The sequence below is a fragment of the Pinus tabuliformis genome, chromosome 4_1 (assembly GCF_031772625.1).
Source record: "Pinus tabuliformis cultivar Carrire ecotype Pingquan chromosome 4_1, CPIR1, whole genome shotgun sequence".
Lineage (NCBI taxonomy): Eukaryota > Viridiplantae > Streptophyta > Pinopsida > Pinales > Pinaceae > Pinus > Pinus tabuliformis.
In genome coordinates, this window is record NC_142303.1 from 608,875,292 (window position 1) to 608,883,688 (window position 8,397).

The window sequence follows — 8,397 nt, forward strand, 5'->3', positions numbered from 1 at the left end:
TTACTTATTAAGTCATATTAATTAGTCTATTTTAGGTTGGATTTTTTTCTAGTTGTTAATTAAGGTTTGAGGTCTAAAACGTTTGAAATATTTTCGAAAAGGGTTTAAGTATTTTGAAAAGGGAGCTGTTTTTAAGCGTGATTTTGTTGAAGTTTTTGGTAAATTTATTTAGCGAAAAATTTTTAGTGGAAAATCTCTAGAACACTTCAATTGTGCAAAATTCAACTATCAATCTTCTTCTATTTCAATAAATCGTTCTCAAATTAGAAAATAAAGGGGAATTTTTTTCAAAAACTCGCACGTACTGGTTAGATAAACACCGGTAAGAAAGTTCGGATGGTAAAAGACCTGTTCACAAACATCGAAACAACTATAATCTTCCCTTGCCGGGATTTGAACCCGGGTCGCCTGGGTGAAAACCAGGTATCCTAACCGGACTAGACGACAACGGACTTGTTTATGTTGTTTTTATGTAACTCTCATATTACTAAATGAGGGATTGAATCACATAGTCCAGCCATGTGATTATTATTAAATTAAAAATTAATAATATAAATAATATATATATTTTTTTTAATTTTAAGAAAGAAATTATGAAGTATTAATCTACTTTTATTGAAGGTTATGAGCATCAGTGGGTGTGAAGTTAAGATTAAAATATTGTTTTAGTTTTGGGTTTTTATTCGCTAGCTAAGTATTTTAATTGTAAAATAAAAAAAAATATTATTTTTCATTAAAAATAAAAGTAGTTATATTTTCAGTAAGTTGAATGATCCCCAACCGTTGCAAGTAACATAAATTTCTTTTCTGAGGAGAGAAAAACTAGTTTGACTGTCAAAACAGGGAGAAACTAGAAACACATATTGACTACACTACTTTAGATTTAAACCAGTGGTAACTAAACACCAAAAGCAGAGCTAATAGAAACTACATATGCCAACATATTCATGTAAACACAGTAAACCAAAAAGAACCTTCTGCCAAAAGCAAACCGGAAGTATGATGTGGTTGTTGATGTTGAAAAGGAAAAAGCCAAACCTGTTCTTTAGAACTTGAAACTCCTCAAACCGTAGGGAGATCCATCAACGAAGGAAATGAAACAGATTTCGCCTAGAGGAGCAAATCTATTGTGTTTAGAGAGGTGGCCAGCCACCATATTTTTCTCCTTGTATATATGGGAGAAAGTGATTCTCTTGAAAGACTCTGACAAGGCTCTAATATGTTGCTTCCAGTGATGAAGCGAAGGTGAACCAAAAGCAGAGAGACCCTGTGCCTACTCAACAACCAATTTAGAGTCTCCAACAACCATAAACTCCTCAATTTCCAGCAAATATGCATGTCGAAGCACACCCCAAAGGGCTAACTATTATGCCCTACTATTATAACCTTTTCCCTCATGCCAAGAGAAATAATAGGAGTGGCCAGGATTCAAGACAATGTATGCCCCACACCCACATATCCCTTCTGAAGATGCTTCATCCAAAATCCCATCAACGAAGACGACTAGATAACCTTGTAAATACATGATCTCCTTTATGGCTTTGGCCTCTAAGGTCCAATCTGTAGAATTTTATTATAGATTCAGCAACTCATGTAATGTACTAGAACACAAGACAAGAATCTACTCTACTTCTTAACAACGGAAACCAATAGATTGATGAAAATAATAATCAACAAGAGGAAGATAATCAATAACACATAACACAATATTTCTCTGGGGAAAGCAACTGCTCAAAACCCCGACTATCTATATTGCATTAATTAGAAATCCAAGATGAAAATACAATGCTTGTTCTCACTAGAACAATCCATGCACAAGTATAATCAACTCTCTGCCTCACAAGCCCGCTCTAGCCAACACTTAGCCAATTTTGTTGCCTGCCAAGCCCCTATTTCCTTGTGCAATTCCTGAGAGGATCAACCCATATTTAATTGGGAAATCATGCTTCCAAAACTGCGCAATCCAATCTTAGGTCCAAAACTAATTGCATGCATGATATGTACAACTCAGAAAATCATACAACTGATAGTGCGTTGCCCTTGCACTCTAGTCTCAACTGGGTCTTTCTCTGAACTGACATGCATGAGTTTCTCTTGAGTGAATCTCCAGTTAGCTGGAGTAGCACTGAGGATGCACCAGTGCACCAACTCACTACTAGACCTCTACTAGTTCCTCCAACAGTTAGAACTAGTTTAACTGACCATAACTCAGTCAAACTGAGTTATCTAATTACAACTCAAATAAACTCATCCTGGACCCCTAAAATTTAGGGATCACACATACATGACTACAGAAAGACTTCCAACTCGAAATTCCTAAGTTAATTAAGTCAATTAAACTTAATTAACTATTTACAAGTTGCTATGAGAATAGAATTCGATTTTAATTCAAAATTTAATTCAAGGACAAATTAACCTGGAATTCCTTGCTTCCATTTCTCAACACAATCTCCCAAAAGTATGCCACAATCTTCAGACTAATGGACCTCACATCAAGGACAACTTGATCGAAAATTGTGGCATTCTTGCACCTCCATATAGCCCAATAGTTATAAACATGAAGCGACCTAAACTTTGAATGTCCCTTAAACCACTGTGAGAGCCACGAGCTGATGGAGGATATGACCACATATGCTTATATATTAAGAAACTTAAATACCTCTTTCTAGATTGAAACAACAAATTTACAAGTATGAAAAATATGTACCACCTCTTCATTCACCCTTCCACACAAAGAGCATATACCAAGCCCTTGAAAACCTCGTTTAGTGAGGTTCTCCCATGTGAGAATATGATTGTGGAAAACCAACCACAAGAAACACTTTGGCTTCAGTGGAAAATCCCATGCCACACTCATGACATCCATGAAACTATGATTTGAGACCTATTCCCATGTGCAATATATGCATAAGCTTCTTTGACCGAAATGTGCCCTTCAAACTCTCGCCCTCCCTCAGCTAATAAATCCTCCTTTTTTGGACAACGAAATACTTGCATGACAAAACCTATATTTGTATCTCTCCCACTCATCTCAAAGGTCACTAACAACTCACGATCTCTAGTGTGTGACCAACTTAGAGGGGAAATCATGGGATGTCATGGGCAATCGAGATGGCTTAGAAATTGTCGACCTGATTGGTTAAGGAAGTGAATCAAGGGCTTCAAGAGTATGTGGACTCCTTCCATTCCTTTAATTGCGTTAAGGCCTATAACTCTCTGATCTCACCTACCAACCTCCCACCTCAAATTCACACAGATTCAATGCTTGGCCTTCATCAAGCTTCTCCAGATGTGTAAACCCTCCCTCTTTTTAAGAGCTCCAACACTTATCCAAGCCTCCAGAGATAGGCGATTAAGATATTTTTCTCGTACCAGTTGTTGCCATGAATCTAGTCCTTCGAAATCTCTCCAAATATTTTTGACAAGTAGAGTCAAATTAAAGCTTTCTATGTCTCTAATCCTGCAACTTCCATTCGCCTCACTCCTAGAAACTACTACTAATATACAAACCTGGTGAAATTTCTTAGACTTACCAATGTCTTCCCAAAGAAATTTGACAAAGATAGCATCTATTCCTTTGATGACAACTTTAGATAGTCTGAAACGGTGCATCCAGTAAACTAAAATTCCATATAATATAACCTCGACTATGACCAGCCTCCCACCCAACGTGAGCGACTTGTTTTCTCGAAGCGTCAACTTTTGCTCAAAAATTTTAATAACTCATTCCCAATTTGGGCATTCATATTTGTTTGGCTTCAAAAGAAAATCCAAATACCTGAAACCTTTAGCCATAGAAGTCACTTTCACCTCAAAAATATTAGAAATATCCAAATTTACCTCCTCATCCAACCTGTCAATGATAAGTTTTGATTTCTCATTGTTCATGATGAGTCTTGACGCAACCCAAAAATTGGAAAGGACTTGATGAAAAGCTCGCCATTCAACCATGCTAGCTTCCCCTATGAAGAGAACGTCATCAATGAACATTAGGTGAGAAATACCGGTATATCTAGTAACCATGCAGCCTGCAATTGTTACTTGTGCCATGGTGTTGGGCTTCAAAATTGACACATTTTCTTACCATGTTTCCTTATCCTTTCATTGGTTTTCTGTGTCTTTTATGTACCTAATATGGTAATTTGTGTGTTGTGAACTTTAGAAAGTAGTCAATAAAGTGTTTCATCATTTTATTCTCTAAACGAATTGATTTAACCATGAAAAGATGAGTTACACTTACCATTTGCAATAATCACTGACAGGGATTTCGATAAGCGGATGTTGTTCCCTGGATAGTTGGACAAGAGCAAGTTATATAGAGCTGCTCATGTTAGTTGTGACCTGGATAAGAGAGATTAACAATTGTAATGGAAAGACCAGCTGTGAACGAGATTTTTGCCATTTATTTTGAGGGAACTTAAGAGATTCTGTAACTCGAATTGAGCATCCTGAGAATCTTTAGATTCTCAGGACTGCTCCTTTATTTTTAATTATAGACTTAGTTTTAATTATAAAAGCAAGGAACAAAGCCTCGATGAAAAAGTTTTTTACTGTCATTATCATACCTATGCTCTGAGATTTTACAGACATACTTTGTAATATTGTTGTTGATTAATATAACGGAGACTTACACGATTTAGCTTTAGTTCTTGCACTGATTTCACTCTAAGGCGGTTGAATTCCAGTGATCGTGGGCCCAATCTTATAACAACTAATGCTCTCTTTGTGTTATTAAATTTACATTTCAACTTTTTCATTCATGTTTTGCAATTATTCTATTTCCTTCCAAAATTGATCATTGTTACTAAATTGTTCATTACAATGATAGTTGCTACAACTGTTTGAGTAAATATCATTATAATTAGATTTCTGATAATTGATTTTCTAAAAGTGTTATTTATCCTCTCACTTCCTATGATTAATGAAGAATTGTTAAGAGCAAGGTTTGAAATTTGTTTCAGCAGATTTCTTTCTAGTCGAGCGTGTTGTTTCTTTCATGTCGCTGTAGTTTCCTAGGAAATGACTTGTACTTAGCAGAATTGTTTTTAGAAGGTTTAATGCTTCGATTATCTTAAATAAGCTTTTGATTGTTTGAATTCATGAAGTTGTGAGTAAAGTTGTTCTTTTAGGAAATCCTAGTTGTTTCTTGTGTTTTCATGCATTTACCTTTCAATAGGACTAGACAGATTAGGTTACATAAACACTATTCTTTTCACATATAGTGTGGACAACCTTGAAATAACTAGACAAGTTTTGGGTTGACAATTTAATGTTTAAAGGTTTGTTGGTATTTTTAAAGAACAACTAAGTAACCCAACATTTTGGCGTCGTTGTCGGGGAGGTTGTCAAAGAAGTGTTAGTTGTATCCCTATAGGGTTGGGTATTAAAGACGGAAGGTAAGAACCTGCGCATGCACCAAGTAAAAAGCTTCTGCCAATGCCTACCCTCAATTGGTAATTTTAGAATTGTTTAGTGTGCATGACTAGGAAAAAGCATAGGAATATAAATCAAGAAGTTATAGATTCAAAACCTATTTCAGAAATTACCAAAACTCAAGGTCGCTCTCACCTAAGAAGAAATACCTTTATAGATGAAATCATTTGCCATTTGGAATCTCAAGCGTCTATAGGTCCCCGAACAACATCTGCGAAGGGTTCTACTATTGCCTCTCAAGCGGAAGGATCATCATTTGTAGCTCACACTGAGATTCATGATAAGATGGTGAGGTATGAGCAGAGTTTCCAAAATATATTTATTAATAATCCCAGTCCTTCCAGTAAAAGAGAGGGGAATTCTTGTAACCTAAGAGAGGGAGGAGGTGAAACAAGTGAGCCACAACTACAATCTTCTAAATTTTCAAGCAACACATGTTGCAAAGGGAGAATCTAAAATTCCTGATCTAAATAGCATTGTAAGACCTACTCAGAACCCAGAACTTAGCCAACACATTGTTCTTTGGATAATATCCCTTGACCACGAAATACCTGAGGATTACTGGAAATTTTTTGACCAAATAGAAAATGCAACACCATGAACATAGACCGAGACCATAGATTACCCTATTATCAATGGTCTTCCAAATTTTCATGGAATGTCTTCTGAGGATCCAGACGCATTTCTATTTGAAGTTGATGTCTTATGTCGAGGTTTTGACTATACCATTGATCCTAAAAAATTGAAACGATTTCCTTCCACTTTAAAGGGAGCAACTCTCCGTTGGTTTATGGGATTATGGGGAGGCATCATAACTTCATGGGATTAGATGAAAAATGTTTTCCTCTCTAAATATCAAGATTATTGTCGGTCTAGGGATCTTAAAGAAGAGATATTTAAAATGATGTCTAAGGAGGATGAGACCTTGAAAGAATATGTCAAAAGACTCCAATATAACCTACAAAGATCACCTTATACCACTCTACCTAGAGAAATCCTAAAAATTGCTTTGATTAGAGGAATGAAAGATGAATGGATAGAGACACTTAATTTAATGGGACAAGGTGATATTTCTAAGGAAGAATATGATGACATTGTAAAACTATGTGTCAGGTGCTTGCGAGGAAGTACACGAACCAAATATGGAGTTTGGGACCCCCTCAACACAACTAGCAGAACTACAAGAGGAGGAGGGGTGACTCGCACAAAAATTGGTAGTTTCCTATAAGACTTTAATCTGATATTTTGAGTATGTTAACTACATGACTTGATGTCTTGAAGGTGAAACAAAAACAAGCAGAGGCAGAACAGGCTTTAGCCATTTTTTCCCTCATTGTCAAAAGAAGCATAGCCGCAAAGAGTGCACGTTGGACACAGTCGAAATATGTGTCAAATATCACTCCACAGAACATTGTCCCTCACTCCTAGGACTGAAACTTGCGTTCAAGGAAGCGAAGGAAGATCCTGAGCTGACGTATTGTATGGGCGCAACGACAATAGTGGTAGACATGCCCTCTAGGTATGATCCAAGATCCTGCTTTGTTTTATTATGGACAATATATCCAACAACAAATTCCTGGATCACAGTGATAGCCACCTTTTAATACCGCATGGAAATCCCAATCATAATCTACACCGCCATGGTAAAATCAATCATTTTCTGGGCCCTCGTGGCCTAATCAACAATATTCTACAACCCCATGGAAAAATTCCTCAAACAACCTATACCCGTCCCATTGGGAAAATTCCTCCACACAAGGACCAATGTGGTATCAGAGTTGGCAACGCCCTACAAGACTAGTGAATTTGTCTGTTTTTTCATTCCCTCAGTCACAAGCACCATTACAAACTCCTCTCCAACTACCCCCAAATGTTCCACCTCCATTGCATCCTTAGCTACCTGCCCAACCAAATCCTAATCCTAACAATAGACCCATCCAGTATTTGGAAATTGTCAAAAATCCACAATATGACTCCACCTCCTTCGAATGTAATGAGTTGCGGTTAAGATCTGGATGGACGATCTTCCCAGAATATGACATAGGGAAATAGGGGCAGGTGTACATTGAAAACCTTACCGAAGAGCAACCCTTAACTGAATACTCTCCATCACCCATAGTTATCACTAAAACAAAAACGCCTAATAAATTGGCAAAACAGCAAGAGTCTGCTACAACTACGGATGTTGCTCCACCATACCCTGAGAGACTTACTATAATTAAACTGTCGGTTTATTCTAATTTTGATATCGTAGGGGAATTGAGAAATTTATGTATTAAAATTCCTCTTCTCCGGGCTATTCGAGATGTTCCAATTTATGCTAAAACTATTAAGGAATTGTGTGTTAAGAAGCCTGGAAGAAAACCAAAATACTAGGGGCATCTTGGAAACCCCAATAGTTACCATTCAAATGCAGGGGCATATCTTCCCAAACACCCTTGTGGACTTAGGAGTTGCAATAAATATATTGATTGTAGAAACTTGTGGGATCCTTGGGATTACATCATTTAAACCAACCACCATTATGTTGGAATTGGCCGACAGGTCAATAGTCAAACCAGAAGGCACCCTGGAAGACATTATCATCTTTGTAGATTCCTGGGAATACCCAATAGACTTCATGGTCATCAACCCCAGAAATCAGTTGGATGGATACCCTATGATACTAGGAAGGCCATGGCTGGCAACTACGGATGTGTATATCGAGTGTCGAGTAGGAAACATGTGAGGTCCAACCCTAACCCCCTTATTCATGTAATAAGGTTGAGTCATAGTTATAGTTAGTTAAAGAGTCAATAAAGCCCATATTAATAATTGTAAGTGGTTGACCCACATTTAAAGAAGAGACCACAGTTAGTTGCAAATGGACCATGGTATTAGATAGATGGTATTAATAAGAACCATGGTATTGCACGTATGAATCCTATATAAAGGATAGAGACTCCCCATTAAGGAACGTTGTGT

At 37.0% G+C, this 8,397-nt stretch overlaps 1 non-coding gene across 1 annotated transcript; it reads right to left on the reverse strand.

The window, feature by feature from the left end:
• Positions 1-378: 378 nt before the first annotated feature.
• TRNAE-UUC (transfer RNA glutamic acid (anticodon UUC)) lies at positions 379-452 on the reverse strand. Its single transcript has one exon. It is a non-coding gene; the product is annotated as a tRNA-Glu (tRNA).
• Between the last annotated feature and the right edge of the window lie 7,945 nt (positions 453-8,397).